Raw genomic sequence first — 17,897 nt, forward strand, 5'->3', positions numbered from 1 at the left:
GATTTCTTCCCTCCTTTTCTTTTCCCCTGTCCTCCTACCTCTTGGATAGGAAGACTCACGGTCTTCATTGCCGGTGTCCGTGGGGTTAAGAACCATCTGTATGAATGAGATCTAAAGACGGTCACTTTGAAAGTGCCTCTTGGGCCACACGCTCACCAGTTGTCTCTACCTTGTCTCTCATGGGGCTGGTGAAAGCCTAGCATGACTCTCCATCCCTCAGTTCAGCAGGGGGAAGCCTCTTCTCCCAGCTGCTGAGAGGCTACAAAACGCATGTGTTTGTATACATTTATCTTTGTGGCTTTCTCCTCCTGTCCTCACTCTGGGGAAGGACGGACGTGGAGGGTCAAGAGAAAGGGGAATGGAATGTGGGTGGAACGAGCTTCAGGGAGGGTCTGGCAAGCGAGGAGTTGGCCAAAGGCTGGTGGTTTCCATGTCTCTCTCTGAGCAGTGAACGCTGGGCTAGGAAGCAGAGAGAACCCCAGTTTGGAGTCCCCCAGGCCCCTGCAATGAAGAGTTGGCCACAGGGATCCTCCCGTTCCTGGGAGTAGCTAAACCAGGCTTGCCTTAAGAAATGAGAGGCTGGCGGTGACCTGGGGGCATCGCCGGGCCAGGAGATCTGTGGGACCCTTTGGGAGCATGGTGGATGGGTGTCCTAGGAAGACAGCTGGGGCTCGTGGCGTGGGTGTGCACTGTGTGGCGTGACAGCCACTGGTTCCCAAGCGGACATGGCTGGCTGGCTGGGTGAGCACCTCTGTTTGTGTGCGTCCAAGCTGTCCTTCCCCTGCCCCACTCCCGTGGCAACAGCAGTGACCATAGCTGTTTACGGAGTGTTTCCTTTTGGCCATGTCGTCTGCTCTGGCATTGTACGTGCATCATCTCAGAATAGCAGTAAAGTACTCGCCCTGGGTCACATAGTAGCAGAGCCATTCACCACCATGCCACTGTGTTCCTGACTGCTGTCCTGTCCCCCTTTTCTGCAAGGGCTGAATGTACCTCCAAAGCCTGCATTCCCCCGTATGAAGTTCTGGCTGTCATTCTTGCCATCCCCTCCCCATGACTCTAAGAGGGATGCGATGCTGGCTGCCGGTGGCTGCCTGGCCATTACCCAGGTCCTAGCCCTTCCACATTCATTCTGTATTCCATCACAACCTTGGGGATCCCACGAGTGCGCCCGTTTCTGTGATAGGAAAACGAGAAGCTGGAGCAGGAAGTGACTTGCCCAGGGTCCCGTAGTGGGGCTCATGGCACAGGTACTGGCATCCCAGTCTTCTGGGTCCCCCTTACCTTCTGGTCTTTGGTGGCCCCTCTGGTTGGGAGTTTTTTCTATGCCTGTGGGCCCCTACTTGGTGATAATGCCTGAAAGACCTTATCAGATGAGCACAAGAAGTTAATATTTTAATCCATTCTTTTTCTTCTGTGCGTATGTGGATGGAAGCCACATATAATTTTAAAGCAAGAGGCTTAACAGTGTTTCTGAATACATGATTCTGTGCCCCTGCCAGCCCTCAGAATGTATTTAATTTAGGGGGAGTGCATTGGCATGGGTCGTCTAGATGGATGGGTAGTGTTTCGACATTCTCTGCTCCCCCTCCCCCTGTTAATGGTGGAAACTCGCATTTGCAGAAATGCTTTAGGGGGCTGTTTGTGGATATAGTCTCTTTGGATCTCTGTCTGTCCTCCCAGAGCAGGCTGGGTGTGTGGCTCAGGCAGGATCAGAGCAGACCCCAGAGTCCCTGCTAGAACCAGGAAAGAGCCCGCTCTGGAGGGACATGTCCGGAGACCCTGGGGGCTGTTAGGCTTGGCCCCGGGGCCCAAGTCTGGGATTGCCACCCAGTCATCCCAGAGTGGTGTGTGGTACGGCCAGTGAGCAGATACCCCTGCTGCTCTTTCCTGTGTTTGAGGCCCGCATGAAAATTTGGCATCCAGTGGCTTGGAATTCTGAGGAACTGGGGAGGTAGTTTGGGGTTTCCGGTGTGGGGGTGGAGGGATCAAGTGGGGTCTGCTGGGCTTTGGTCTGAGTTTGAGGTTGTCTCAGGAGATGAGTGGAGCTTTCCCATGTAGTCACCCAGGCACCTTCTGGGGACGTCATGCATCTCCTCCCACTCTGGGGGCTCGCTGGCCAGCTTTTCTAGCTTCCTTGAGCTGTGGGATTCAGAAGACCAGTGGGTCGGCACTGCCCTCACCTCCTGGGAGCTCCTAGGCTCACGGCTGTGGTAGCTGTCATCCTGGAGGACAGGCTCAGGGAGGGAGGCCCTGCAGGGTGAGGGGAAGGCCTGGAGAGGTGACAGGTCTCCTCTGTGGATGGAGGCAGGATTCATCCGGCTGGGTTGGAATGCGGGGCTTGCCCAAGGGCAGGACGGGAGGTGAGGTCAGAAAGCTGAAGGGCAGAGTGTGTTGGGCCAGGCCAGGGTGTTTGATGTTCAAGGACAGATAACGCCCCTGCTGACAACAGTTGACACTTACTGACACTCCCTACTTAGCTCTTTGCTAAGAGCTGGTCATTCTCCATCTCCTGGACTCCTTATGGCACCCTAGGGAGATGGGTGTGATTCCCCCTGCCTTACAGGGAAACTGAGGCTCTCTGCTGGGCCAGCTGCCCAAATTCCTGAATTGTAAGTGGCAGGCTCCAGCTGGGTGCCTGAGCGGTGTGACTGCCCAGCCCTCCTGCCTGAGGGTCCTGCCTGACATTCCAGCTAGGGCTCCCAGCCCCCTCCTGGAGACACACCCTGGTGGGGGATGGGGCAAGGGAGAAGGATCAAAAGAATCTGGGGACAGCCTGGCCCTGTTTAGGAACTGGGGATGGGGTGCAGGGATGGTGAGAGGCATAGAGCTCAGCGCCCATCCTTGTCACCACAGGGCAGGATGGTGCAGAATATCCCGAGGCCACGCCAGCCGGCTGCCCTGGCCCCTTCTGACTCCCTGAGTCCCCAAGAGCCCAGCCCCTCTCTCGAGCAGAACGTCTGCACCCCGGGACGAAGCCCACTCCTGTTTGCCTTGCACTATTTTTATCCAGTTCCAAGGTCTCTGCTTCACTTTCGTGTACTGTTGTTGAGACCACATCAGGGGGATGGTGGGCATTTTGAGGCGCTGTCATTGCCGCGACAGGCGAGGACACATGGGTGGCAGGATAGGAGAGGGTCTGGTTGCCTGTCTCTGCAGAGTGGTTGACAGGACACTCGTCCGACCTGTTGAGGAGCTCCTCGGTCCGTACAGGATCCCTGCTGAGCAGAAGCCTGAATCTGGGAGGGGACTGATGACTCCACCAAGATTGCTCCGCGAGGGGCAGAACCCAGGGCTTTTATGAGATCAAAAGACTCTGACGCCCAGAGTCTCAAAAGCCGTGAAGTCCCCCTTTAGGGGTGCCTTCAGAAGCTTGACACTCTGGATTCCTGGCCTAACTTGGGGCCTGGGGTGCTGCCCTTGACTAGCTAAGGTCTCCCCTCAGGCTGTCCTTCCGCGCCCTCCCTGTGGCAATACCTCTATCTTTCTCCTTCTGTTCCTTGGGTTTCAGTCTAGTTTGGGGAGGACAATGAGGTTAGCTGGTTAAATTCATACTAAGGTGTGAGTGGCTGGGGACACCTGGGTGGCTCAGTGGGTTAGGCCTCTGCCTTTGGCTCAGGTCATGATCCTAGGGTCCTGGGATCGAGCCCCACATCGGGCTCCTTGCTCAGCAGGGAGCCTGCTTCCCCTTCTCTCTCTCTGCCTGCCTCTCTGCCTACTTGTGATCTCTCTCTCTGTCAAATGAATAAATAAAATTTAAAAAAAAAAAAGCACCCCTTTAAAAAAAAAAAAAGGTGTGAGTGGCTGGGAGACAGCCCTTCTTGGCAGTATGAAGGTAGACTAGGCCATACTTCAAGGAATTGCAGGAGGAAGGGCCAGCCACATAGGCATGGCCATTCTGAGGAGCGTTGAGGAAGGGGATTAGGGTTCTCTCAGCTCTCGGGGGCTCTAGGCTAGAACAGGATGTGCACTGTGCAAGGAGCATTAGGCCCTTTGAGGAGCAGCCAGATGAGGCCCTGTGCTGGGTGCTGAGTGAGCGTTGGGCTGTTGAGTGAGAGCCTGAGGTGCTGTGTTGCTTTGAAAGCCAGACTTGCTTCACCTGGGGGCTGCAGCGCTGGGCCGGCTTCTTCAGGAAACGGTGACTCCTCTCTGGTATCCTAGTGCCTAATGGATAACTGTTTGACCGCTTTATTAAGCACCCACTGTGTGCAAGGTGTGGTGTCAGCTGCCAATCATCGGGACTGAGCTGTCCCTTCCGCTGACTTTGGACGTGTGTGCCGGTCTCTTAGTCGTCAGAGCATGCTGTTTCTTTAGAGCTGTGTCAGTGAGGGCGAGCCCCTCATTTTTAGGGGGAAGGGTCCAGCGAAGGAAGGGAGCTGCGTAGGATTACGTGGGGGGGTTGGGAGCTCAGCTGCACGTGGGTGTCTTTCCTCTACCAACCAGACTTAAGCTTCTCGAGGGCACAGTCCATTCTCCAGGATTCTTACATTCTGTACGTTGGCAGAGTTTGGGAACAGAGGCTCAGAGAGGTTAGGAGAGCAGCTGAGGGCCACACAGCAGGCATAAGCAAGAAGAGCCAGGTCCCCACCTAGGGGGTTCCACACTGCCCAAACATCTGCCTTCTTTCACCTCCATGGTTTCCGAAGAGGTACCCTTTGGGGTTGGTGCTATCTGGTGTTCATTGTCAGTGCCTACAGAAGCTGGGAGAGGAGCGTTGGTGGGCAGCACTGTTTCCTGCTGCTTCCTCCTTCTAGGACCCAAGATGCTCTCCTCGGACACTCCCGTCTCACAGGCCCTAGAGCTCCTTGTTCTCCAAGTTCAGTTCATTCAGCCTGTGCTGAGGCTCTTCAGCAAAATCGGCTGAAGAGCGTGGGCTGTGCACCACAAGGCCCTGAGTTCAAGTCCCAGCCACGTCCTTTCCTGGCTGTGGGACTTTGGGGCAGGCACTTAACCACCATGAGATGGTGCCTGTGAATCAGCCACAGCTTGGCACACAGCATGTGGTAGATGTGGCCACGACAACGTGGCAGCCACTGTGCTTACAGCTGGGAGCTCAGAGACACACAAAGTACACAATCTCTAACCTTGTGGTACTCACAGACAGGTGAAGACACAGTGATAATGAGAAGTAGTAGAAGACACAGTCTAGAGAAAGAAGAGATTAATGATTGACTCTTGGTGTGGTGTGGAGGCAGCCCAAGAAGACTTCCTGGAAGTGGTGATATGCAAGTTGGGTTTTATGGGATAAATAGGAGGCTATAGAAGAGACAAGGTTTGGGGCTGGGTTGATGTGTTCCAGGTAGAAGAAATAGCAGGTGCCAGGGTCTGGAGGCGTGAAAACAGCCGAAGGTTGAGAAAAGCAAAGGAATTTAGGAGGTTAAAAAGCAAAGCACCAGGTGTTGGTGGGAGTTGAGGCAAGGGGAGGCCAGGGCCTGGGTAATATTTTTTAAAAAACTTTATTATACTATAGAGTGTACAGGTATGTGTCCAGCTCAGTTTTTACAAACTGATCCCACCTGGGTGACAGAGCCCAGATAATGTCACTGTCACATGACAGTGCTCATGACCTGTAGATCTGGGGTGCTAAGCTCATGGTTTAGGAGGGAGGGCGGGGAGTGGGGGAGTTTTAGCTGCAAGGGAGTTTCACTTGGTTTTGGAGAGCGGGAAAGAAGTCTTATTCTGGGGTTCAAGGCAATGGTAGCCTGGCACAATTAGGCTTGAACCCAGATGCGTCCCCATGGACTCAGAGCTGGGTTTTGGGTATGGCCCATACTTGCTCTGCCTACCCACCAAGTCAGGCTCCGGCCTGGAGGTGGTGGGCCAGGACTGACGCTGGGCTCCTGGATCAGGACCAGCTTGCCATGTCCAATTCAGAAATGGCCCCAGACTCCTTGCCATCTCTCAGGGCAGGGGAGTGGCGAGAAGGACCATTCACCTCTGGTTCCAACACGGCCAGCATTTAGAACTTGCATCAAGCCTCTCCCGTGTGGTTTTTTTTTTTTTTTTTAATGTTTTGACCAAAGGGAGGGAAAAAAGCCTTCTCTCCTTAAAAACTCCAGGGCAAGTCACCCAAAGACTCATTCTTCCCGGGCTGGTTGTTTGAGGCTGGAGAGGTGGCAGGGGTGAAGAGCAGCAGTGACAAAGGTGATTCTAGCAGTCTCAGGGGACCAGGCAATTGTGGGGCAGGTGGGGGGAGGGGGTCTGGCCAACCTGGTTTGCCAGGAAGCAGGGTTGGATGGCGAGCAGCACGCTGGAGTGGCTTCCAGGCTTGGCTTGGAGATTTCCCCAGAGACATGACCTCAGGCAAGCACCTCCCCTCCTTGGTCTCAGTTTGCTCAGCCGTATATTGGGCCACTGATCTCAAGGGGCTCCTTGGTAATGCTGTGTTCCAGGGAGGGTACCAGCTCCTGGGCCTCGGGGTTATGCAGGGAGCTGGGGCTTCTGGCCTGCAGTGTCCGAGCTTCTCCTCATTGTCCCAAAGCAAAACCACACCTGGGGCAGGCCCATGCAGGGAGAGGGGCTTCGTGTCCTGCACCACCCCCACCCCCAGAGCACTAAAGCTCGGGGACTAGAGTAGGGGTACACTTGACTGATGAAGAATCCAAGGCCCAGAGGGGGCAGCTGACATGCCTGAGATCACACAGCCTTATACCCTCTGGGGTCCCTGACCAGAGGAACTCAGGGCTGGTGTATTTCCTGATGGTTGGCTTTGAGATGAGAAGTCAATGTATTGATCATTTATTAAGAACCTACTGCATGCCAGTGGCAGGTGATATAAAGTGAAGAAAGCCCATAAGTTTCCCTTTAGGAGCTAATGGTTTAGCAGGAAAGGTAGGCAGTAAGCCGAGAATGGTGAATGATTGCTTGTGCCAAGTGCTGTGGAGATAGGAGCAAGGCTCAGCACCAGCACAGAAGCAGGAGCAGGGGATGCTTGCTGTTGGGATGGGAATGGGCTGTTCAGGGAGAGCATCAAGGAGAAAGTAATTCTGGGTTGGGTTTTGTAGGATGGCTAGGAGTTCATCAAGAAGACAACAGGGTATGGGTGCCTGGGTGGCTTGGTCAGTTTGGTGTCCACCTTTGGCTCTGGTCATGATCCCGGAGTCCTGGGATTGAGTCCCGCATCGGGCTCTGTGCTCGGTGGGGAGCCTGTTTCTCTCTTTCTCTCATAAATAAATAAAATCTTTAAAAAAAAAAAAAAAGGAGACAACAGGGTAGAGAGACAGCCTGTGGGATAGAAGGAACAGCTTGTGCAAAAGCAGAGAGATGTGCGGTAGCCCTGTGTTCTGAATTTGTTTGTGTCTAGAAGGTTAACGTTTGAGAGATGGGGGAACGGGGAAAGATGAATCCAGAGAGACTGTCCTGAATCCACCATTTGGGTGACCTGCCCTGGAGTTTTTAAGGAGAGAAGGCTTTTTTCCCTTCCTTTGGTTGGTCAGAACTTAAAAAAACACACAGGAGAAGCTTGATGCAAGTTCCAAATGCTGGAGGAATGGACTGGAATAGAGGGACTATGGTCACTGGGGCCAGAGGAACTTCCAGATATACTTGGCTCTGGACCTTGTCTGGCATCCAGCACGGGACTTAGCCCATAGACAGAGATCACTATAGAATAAACGAATGAAAGAATAAGTGACTTTTTTTTTTTTTGCCTGGGACAAAGGGATCCAGAGTGAGAGAGAACACATAAGATGATGACACATATTTGAGAATCACAGTTAATGCAGAGCTCTGTGCCAGGCCCTCTCTGAGTGCCATGCCTTTATTCATTCATGGAATCCTCCCAACCACTCTGTGAGGTCGCTCCTTTTAGTAGCCAAATTAAAGGAGAAGTAACTGAGGCTCAGAGAGGGGGAATAACGTACCCAAGGTCATCCTACTAGAAAACGGTGGAAGTGGGATCAGAACTCAGGCTGTCTGGCCCCTGTGGGATTCCCCGTGTCTGGCACGGTGCCCTCTCTGCCCCCCCCCAACCATGCAGGACCCACATGGTTCCTGCTCCCTATGGCACATCTGTTTCCCCCCGGGGACCCGAGATCTGGCATGAACAACTCTCACCAGGTCCCAGAGCAGCTCTGCTCATCAGACAGTTGCTGACTGAACACACGAATGACCAGTGGCATGCAGGTGGGGGTAGGGGGCAGCTGTCCGAGAGGGGGCTGTTGCAGCGAGGGCGGGGCCTGTTCCTGTCCCGGGTGTTTTGGCTTGAACTAGAGGCAGCCAGCGCCTACCCCTCACTCCACCTCAGGCAGCCTGTATCTCTGGGAGAACCAGCAGGTTTTCGGAGGAGACCTGAAATTCCAGAAAATGCACTTGGTTGCATCTAGCCTAATCACAACCATCTGTCTGCCGGGCTCTGTGGCTCACCCTCCTCCTGTCCCCCCTGGCACTCTCTCCCCGGGCGTCTGTAACAATCGGGAGCCGCGCTCGAAAGTTTCCTTGTCAGGGTAGAGTGGCTGTTGCCAAGAGCCTTCTTTGATGCAGAAAATATATCCTGAAGGTACTTTGTCAGATGTTTTTATATTAAACATTCTCCCTCCATGGCCCTTGGCTGCCAAGGGAAGCAGAGATGCATCGCTTTCCCAGTTGCCCTTTGTGGAAAGAATTCCTGGTGTTTTATGGGCCCTTTCCCCACACCACCCCTGTCAGGGCCTGGCACCCTCAGCTGGAGAGGGGAAGGCCTTGCGGGTGGCACCCCTGCAAAGCAGGGGCTGCCCTGGCCCGAGGGAGCGACGCTACCCTCACCCTGTGGTAGAAGCTTCTGGGTTTGGAAAAACAGAGGTCTCATGTCTGGAGCAGACATCAAAGCCACTGCCCCAGACTGCAGGGTGAACCGTTGCCAGGACTTCAACTGATCTTTAAAAGGAGAGGTAGGAGCTCAGAGATAGGAGCCTGGAAACCATTTTAATCTCTCAGAGTTGTCCAGAGTTGTGCCCACACGGGACAGAGCTGGGAGCCACTGGGCTGGTGGGCCTTCTGTGCGAGGTGGGGGGAGAACGTGGGGAGGTGGGGGGAGAACGTGGGGAGGTGGGCTCCCGCACACAGCCCGGAATGGGGGTGGTGGGTAATTGTGAGCAGCATGGAGTGTCAGGAGCGGGGCAGGGGCCGAGTATACCTGTTCTCCCTCTGGCTGTGGCCTCTTGGGCTGAACGGCTGAAATGGGGGCACCCAGAGGCACCCCTGTAGACAGACTGTCCGCAGCAGCCCATCAGGATGTGTGTATCCCAGCGAGTCCCAGATTGTGTCTCTCCCCACTCCTCTGCCTGTCTCTACTCACCTTCCTCGGTCCTCTGGTCTGCCGCCGTCAGGCACCAAAGCGATAGGCTCCCCGGTCGCTGTGTGGGGTCCCAGCCTTACACTCAGTGGCTTTGTGGGCTTCTGCAAAGCTCAGATCTTCTCTGGGCTTCAGGCTCTGCCCTGCTGGGCCGAGGGATGTGGAGGGTCACTCCAACCCACCCTCAGGAGGCGAGGGGCCGCTTTACAAAGCACGGACTCCAGGCCGCTCTCAGGGGGCAGAGATTGGGAGTGGGGTTTGAGGGGCAGGGCCTGGGTCTTCTCTACCTCGTGCCCAGCTCAGGGCCTGGTGTGTAGTAGGTATTGGGATTGTGTCTGTGATTCACAGAAACCCCCCCGCCCCCAACCCCAGAGGGTTTAAAACAGAACAGATTTCATGGGGATGCCTATGGCTTCTCCACACCCCTAGACTCTCTCATATTGTCTGTCTCGGGCTCAAGGAAACCCCGATTTGGGTTGGGGGAGTCCTGCCTCTGGGGCACTCACTGCTCTTAGACCTGAGAGAGGAGCAGAGATGGCAGAGGATGGCCAGCTCCTCCTACCAGGCTGCCCAGCTCTGTCTTAGCTGCCTGCTCTGTTCCCCACAGGGCAAAGGCTGGAGAGAGCCCCAGGGGTTTCCTCTTGAGTTTAATGGTAGTGCCGTACCTGGCTTGGGGGGCCAGGAAACCCAGCTCCCGGTCCTGGCTCTGTGCGGCATCTCTAGGTGGTCTCAGACTGCTTCCGTTTGGCTTCTCCATCTGTAAAATGAGTCCATTGGTCTGACTCATTGGTTCTCAATCCTCTTTGCACATTAGAGTGCCCTAAAGAGTTTCTAAAAGGCTCAGACCCATTCTGGAGTGGTTGCGGAGGGAGCCACCATCAGAATTAAAAAAAAAAAAAAAATTCCTCAGGTGACTCTGATATGCCGCCAGGGCTAAGAACCCAGGTCTAGAGGGACTTAGAGCATCCAGGCCGTCTTCCCCTCCAGGTGGGAGCCTGTTCCATAGCTGGGCCCCCAGCCTATACTCCATCACTTCCGGGGATGGGTGCTCAAGGCATCCTTTTTTTTTTTTTTAAGATTTTATTTATTTGCCAGAGAGAGAGAGAGAACACACAAGCAGGCAGAGAGGCAGGCAGAGGCAGGGAGAGAAGCAGGCTCCCTGCCGAGCAAGGAACCCAATGCGGGACTCGATCCCAGGACCCTGGGATCATGACCTGAGCCAAAGGCAGCGGCTTAACCAACTGAGCCACCCATGCACCCCGGGTGCTCAAGGCATCTCAAAACAGGTGGTGTAACTCCCAGTTTTCGAGTAAGAAAACTGAGTGTGGGAGATGGTGAAAATGATTTGCTCCAAGTCACTCAGCTAGAGGCGAGCAGACATCTGACGAGCTCCTACATGAGGCGGGTGTAACTTCCAGCTTCTGCAGTAAGGCGCCTTCTCCAGCGGCTGGAGGCAGCCCCACCTGAGCCCTGCCTTCATTGCCAGGACGCCTCCCTTGGTGTGAGTAAAAAGTAACACGTTCCACTCAGCTCTGCCCAGGCCTGCTTCTGGACCTGGAGGTCAGGTGTGGAGTCAGGTGTATGGGTGATGGGCTGCTCGGGGACCCTGCAGGGCAGGGGTGGAAAGCCCAGCCTTGGGGGCCAGACTGCTGTGTACATCACTTAGCCTCCCTTTTGCAGCCTTACTCCACTTCTCACAAGCGGGCCTGGCAATACCTCACAGACCCCACAGAGGCCCCGTATGTAGGGTGCCTGGTGCGCATTTGATTTTCCGTAAATGGTCATGAGGTGACTTCATAACTGAGTCTCAGCATGCGGGATAGGATTGCATGAAGGACAAGGTCCCCAAGGTAGGGCCTTCTCAGGAAACTTAGAATCTAATTGGAAGGATGGGAGGTGGGGGAGAGTATCACTAGCGAGGTAGATACGGTGAATGCTACTTCCTAAGGGAGCAGTGCAGGCTGGGAGACGGCAGCTGCCCAGGGCGGCCGCAGGGGATGCTGGGAGTGGAGCTGGGGCGAAGGTCAGACAGAGGGTTTCACCAGGCCACAGGGGAAAGGGCATCCCAGGTCTCGGGGCCTGCTGGGCAAAGGCAAGGCCATGTGAAGATGCTTCTCAGGGAATGGGAGTGACCCTGGCAAGACGGTAAGAGGTGAGGCCCACGGCAGGACCTTGAATGCCACTTCAGGGACGGCCAAACTTTTCTCTGGGGTGAGCCACGGCTGGGTGCCCCAGGAAATCTTCTGACAGATGGATGGATTTGACTGTATCCTTCGAGGATGGGTTTATATGGCCCAAGAGTATAGAGTTTTATTTGTTTAATATAAACTTTTTATTGATGTATATATGTGCAGAAAACCACATATATCACAAGGGAACAGGTTTTCCAGACTGAACGTGTTTGTGTTACTATCGCGCAGATCAAGAAACATAATGTGACCTCAAAAGCCCCCTTTTATGTGCATTTCCAGTCATTTCCCACCACCCGCCCCCTCTGCGTGGGTACCTGAGCTCTGTTCTGACTTGGAATACCACAGGCTTATCTTCCTCTTTCTGTAGCTGGTGCAGATGGAAACCTATACTCTGGGCTCTTCTTTTTTTCCTTTGTTTAATTGAGGTGTAATTGATGTCTGCCATTGTATTAGTTTGAGGTATACAGCATGACCTGGTATATGGATATATTATGAAGCGGTTAGTGCATAAATTTAGCTAACATTCATAAACACCTAGCGACAGTTTTTTTTTTTTTTCTTGCGATGAGAACTTTTAAGGTCTACTCCCTTCGTGACTCTGAAGTACACAATCCAGGAACATTAACAGTGTTGTACATTATATCCCCCCGGGATATTTATCTTCTGACCGGAATCTTGTACCTTTTGAACACGTCCTCTACCCCCTTGCTTCTGGTAGGCACCCACCCACAGAGCCTGTGGGCTCTTTAACGTGGCAGAATGTTCTTGAAGCTCTCTGTATTGCTGTGAATCCCTGTGGTCGATCATTCATTGCTGGATAGTACCCCACGGGCCCACGCCACGGCTCTCCTAGGCTGACGTAGCCATCTGACTACCGATAGGCACCTGGGCAGTTCCCAGTTTTTGGGCCCCTACCTGTGACATGACAGTAAGGATTCTCGGACAAGCCTTTCTGGGGACATGAGGACATCTAGCTGGGAGTGGGATCACTGGGCTGTGCATTACGCGAGGTCAGCTTTACTCTATTTGCTGCCTGGCTGTTGTACCCTTCTAGGATGAACACTCAGTTCATCCCACCCATTTTACAGATGAGACCGGAGAGGGGTGGTGTCTGACCTTGGCCCGCACAGCTCCCTGTGGATTCAGGGCCCCACACCCTACCTCCCCGCTTCACCCCTAGGGTAGGATTTTTAGCTCCCTGCCCTTCCCGAAGGGCCTGGGCGGTGCACGCTGGGAAAAACAAAAAGGAGAAAAGAGTGAAAGGAAACCAAACATTGGAAAAGAAGTGTGTTTCCAATAAACTGGGCCTTTCACCGGTAGCCAAACTATTACATTCCTGGGCCCTGGGAGCCGGCGGCCGGGTTTGCTGCTCTGGGCTGTAAATCTTGCCGGGCGTCGGGCTAGGACTCTCACAGCATCCCTGGGACACACAGACAGGCAGTGTCCTTTGGGGACTCAGCTCCTTGGGCGTCGGGGTGACCTGTCGTTGTTTGGGTGGGCTGGCTCTGCCCCAGGGGGGCCTCTGACAACAGAGCAGCCGAGCCCTTCTGAGGGAGCAGTGTGTGAGTTACCGTAAGAGATTTTCTCTGCCCGCCCACCCCCTCCCTTTCTTGGGTGCTTTGATGGGTTTGAGGTGTTTATAGGCTTGATTCATGACCGAGTTACCAGGGTTTTCCACGGAAATAACTTATTAAAGGGGCCGTGCACACAGCGACATTGATGTCTGCAGAGGGGTGCGCATCAAAGGCGGCCCTCCTTCTGGAGCCAGGCAGTTTCACTGGCCGCTGCTCAGCCACGGCCCAGGAGGGGCAGGAGGGGGCGGGCCTCGGCTGCAGGAAAAACACTTGGGCTTAAGAAAACACTCCCCAGACAAACCCAAATTCAGGTCCATGGAGAAAAAAACAAAAAAGGAGAGGGGAAAGTGAGAGCCCAACATTCCGGGCCAGCCCTCCGTCGGACCCTCCTGCCCAGATGTGGGGATGCATGTGGGTACCCGGCTGACGCATGGTGCCTGGACCTTCTGCTGTCATGCCTGGACCTCCCCTTGGCCCCAGGCTGTTGCTTGGAAGGCAGTGCCAAGGCTGCGGGCTGCTTGCTGCTTTCTGCCAGGGATTGGGTGGGGGAGACGTGAGGGCTGGAGGGATCTTTTGGTTCTCCCCTTCCTGAGAGCTCCTTTCCTTTGATTTAATCACATCTGATTTGCCCTTTGAGGCTGACCAAAAGCCTTCCTTTTCCAGGAAGCCTTCAGGGATAGGGCAGCCCATAGTGGCTGCTGCTGCTGCTGCTTCTTTTTTTTTTCTTTTTTCTTTTTTCTCAACATTCAGTGGTTTGCACCTCCATACTGTTCCCTTGCTGGGATTCAACTTGGCTTTGAGTTTATCTCTTGTCCCCGAGCAGACTGTGTGAATGCCTTCTAGGCAGGACCTGGGTCTGCCTCTGTCCCTCAGGGGTGTGACCAGGAAACTAGTAGCCTTGGTCCCTGGTCTAGCCCACCTTGTGTAGGAAGACATGGTTTGGAGCCATTCCCTGAAATTCAGTCCTGGCTCTTTCACAGAAATAACAATTGTCGTAGAAATAGTAATAATGGCCAAAATTTGAGGGTAAAACATGTGGCATACACGGTACATGTATACATGTATACATGTTTCTTGAGTTCCGTATGACCTTTCAGTAACATGTATACATGTATACATGTTTCTTGAGTTCCGTATGACCTTTCAGTAAGGTAGGTTGTGTGACTACGTATCCCATTTTATAGATGAGCAGACTGAGGCTCACAGGGAGCAAAGTCATTTGCCCCAGGGGACAACAGGCTAATTAGGGGCAGAAGTGGGCTTTGAACCCAGATCTGGCTGATGTCAGAGCTTGTGTCCTTGGACAAGTCGTTACCCTTCTCTGGGTGGAACCCCCTCATTCTGTCCATGAGTTCACAGACTGGTTGCAGAAACAAGACAAGCCCTCATTGGGCTGCACAGGGTTTAGTGTTTGTTTTGGTTTATGAAGGTATAATCTGTATACAGTAAAACTTTTGAAAGTGTACTGTTCTAGGAATTTTGACAGTTAATGTAACCACTGCCACACAGTTAAGATGCAGAACATTTCCATCATCCCCAGAAAGTTCCTTGGTGTCCCTTTGTGGTCAGCCCTTAACCCCAGCCCCCAGCTGCTGGAAACCCCTGATCTGATTTCTCTATAGTTTTGCCTTTTCCAGAATGTCCTACGAATTTAATCATACAACAGGTAGCCTTTTGTACTTTTTTTCTTTAACTCAGAAAAATGCTTTGGATTCAGTCATGTTGTTTCGTGGATGGACATTTGGGTTACTTCCAGTATTTTTGTCTATAAACATGTGTGGTCAGGTTTCTGTGTGAAACGTTCATTTTCACCTCACGTGGGTAAATACCTAGGAGTAGGATTTCTGGGTGTTTGGTATAAAAGAAGATTTAACTTTATAAAAAACTGCTCCACTGTTTTCCCAAGTGGTAGTACCATTTTGCAATCTCACCAGCAGTGTAGGAGAGTTCCAGTTACTACTCTGTGTCCTCACCAGTGCTTGGTGGGGTTAGTCGATTTTTGTTTGAGTTATCCTAATAGATGTGTAGTGGTATCTCACTGTGGTATTAATTCACATTTTTCTAATGAGTATTGATGTTGAACATCTTTACATATACTTATTTGCAATCTGTATATCTTTAGTAATGTGTCTGTTCAGATCTTTGCATCTTTTTTTCTATTGGGTTGATTGCTTTCTTACTGAATTTTGAGAGTTCTTTATATATTCTGGTTCTCTGTCCTTTAAAAGATAAGTGTTTTGTCGATACTTTCTCCTAGTCTGTGCCTTGTCTTTTCACTTTCATAATGGGATCTTTTGAAGAACAAAAGTTTTTAATTGTGCTGATGTCCAGTTTATTAATTGTTTCTTTTCATGCTTTTTGTGTTGTATAAAGAACTCTGCCAAACCCATGGTCATAAAGATTTTCTCCTATGTTTTCTTCCAAACATTTTGTAGCTTTAGGTTTTATTATTTAGGTTTATAATCCATGATAAGTGAATTTTTGTATCAGGTGTGAGATAAGGGCCTGGGTTCTGTGTGTGTGTGTGTGTGTGTGTGTGTGTGTAAGTCCACTTATTCTAGTACCATTTGTTGAAAAGACTGCCCTTTCTCTTTTGAGTCTTCTGAGTCATGTTGACCCCTTTGTCAAAAATCAGTGGATCTTATGCATGTCCTCCTTCTGGACTCTGCTGTGTTTCATTTTCTACCTGTCTTTCCTTTTACCAGTACCACTCTGTCTTGATTACTGTGGCTCCATAGTAAATTTTAAAAGTGGTTAGCATGAATCCCCTGACTGGTTTTTTTCCAGAGTTTTGGCTTTTCTAAGTTTTTTTTTTTTTTCTGTTAATTGTACCATCAGTTGTTGATTTCTACAAAAAGGCCTGCTGGGATTTTGATTGGGATTGTATTGAATCTATATATCAGTTTGGGCAGGACTGACATCTTGACAAAATCGAGTCTTCCCATCAATGAATATGGTATACCTCTCTATATATTTAGGTCTTTGATTTCTCTCATCAGAGAATATAGATCTTGCACATTGTTGTTAAATTTTGCCAATGTAGTTTACATTTCTTGGTACTTTTATAAATTGTAAATAATTTTCCAATTATTACTAATATATAGAAACACAGTTTTTAAATATTGACTTTATATAAAGCACAGGATTTTAATGGCTTGGGTGCTTGATATTGGATACCATGTTTCGGAGGGAGAGTTGCAAAATGGAGATTTTTTTTGTTTTCCTGGACTCTCAGGAATGTCACCTCTGTCCCATGACATTTTCTAAGATGGTCAAGTGTGAATTTTTCCTACTAAGACATGTGGCATCTTGGGTGAGTTGCCACAGCCTCCGTCTGTGAAATGGAAAGTGTTGGAGAGAACTGGATCAGATGACCTGATGAGATCCCTTCCAGCTCTGAGCTAGATGTTCACACTAACTATGGGGTGGGAGCTTTGGAAGGGAGCTGAGTCCTGATCCGAGGGAACCCTCTCCTTATTACACAGATCTGAGAGGGGAGGATATGTGCCTGGGGTCGCACAGGGGCTGACCCTGACCAGGGGATGGGTCTCTTGTTCCCAAATCCAGTCCCTCACCACCCTCCCACCACCCCCCACCCTGATTCGGATGAGGAAAGACAGTGCAGCAAGACAGCCCGGCGGGAGATGACTCCACAGCTGGGAGGGAGGGAGAGACTGGGGAGGCGGCCATTAGTGCTGGCAAGCCATGAAGCTGCCAGGCGCTATGACCCTCAGAAGTGGCCAGTTCACGTTTGGCTGTTTTCAAAGTATAAAAGCACCGTGCTTGGAAATGCGGGTTTTGGCTGACCTCACCCCAAGTGTGGAGTTTAAAGGCCTTTGTAACTCTTTGGTTTGGAACTGGGTCTGGGCATGGCTGAGGAAAACACTGGAACCCATTAGTGCTCGTTCCAGTTGCTCTGCCTTGAGGAGAGGGAAGCAGCCTCCTCTCCCCTTAGCACAGCAGACAGCCCAGGAACCTGAAGGGTACAAGCAGTGGGGAGAAGGGAAGGGAGAGGTGGCAGGTCCATCGGCTGTGGAGCACGTAGCCTGGCCTTGGTTGGATAGTGCCAGGAGCAGCTCGGCTTTAAAGCCTGTTTGCTTTGATATTCCTGGTACCTCTCTGAGTTCTCCCATTCTACAGATGAAGGAACTGAGACTCAGAGAGGTTTCACTTCTCTACCAGAGTCACACATGGAGCAAGTGAAGGAGCTGTGAGTCGGACCCAAGTTTTCTCTGAGCTCAGTAGCTGTTGGACCAGGGCTGCTGATGGCCACGGGGTTTCTGTTGGGGTGAGGAAAATGGCCAGGGACTCGATAGTGGTGATGGCTGAACAATGTGGTGAGTGTACTCAGTGCCACTGAACTGTACGTTGAACAATGATTAAATGGTGGTTAATTTCATATTAATGTGTATTTTATGACCATTAAGGAAAAAAAAAGCTGTGTGTCCTTTTACCCATCCATGCTGCCTCTCTCCACAGCAGGCTCCTTGGCCTGGGCGAGTGTGGGCCGTCACACCTGGGCCTTCTGGTTGGTGGGAGTGCCTGGGCTCCAGGCAGAAGGGCGGGCAGGGGCTTTGGCCAGTGGAGAGCCGCAGCTGGGTTGGCTGTTGATGCCATCCTCTCCTTTAAGGATAGAAACTTAGACTCTGGCAGGATCCCCAAGAGGATGCTGGGACACTGTCCCAGAGCTCTTGATCCACACAAAAGAGGTGGGACCTGGGGTGACCATGGCTTGCTGGCCACCAAAGCCATGCCATAGTCCAGGGCTGGGCTGGGGCCAGAGCGGCTGCCCTGGTGCCTGCCCGGTTGGCCTCTGGTCCCTGTCCCTTGGCACTGCTGACACTTAAAGCTCTTTCCCCC

The 17,897-nt window shown here is 52.1% G+C and overlaps 1 protein-coding gene across 2 annotated transcripts in view; it reads left to right on the top strand.

Annotated features, from left to right (window-relative positions):
• Nucleotides 1-17,897, top strand: part of SMAD6 (SMAD family member 6) — a 74,011-nt gene that overhangs the window by 12,913 nt on the left and 43,201 nt on the right. The window lies entirely within an intron of this gene.

This window comes from Martes martes (genome assembly GCF_963455335.1).
Source record: "Martes martes genome assembly, chromosome: 7".
NCBI classification, from domain to species: Eukaryota; Metazoa; Chordata; class Mammalia; order Carnivora; family Mustelidae; genus Martes; species Martes martes.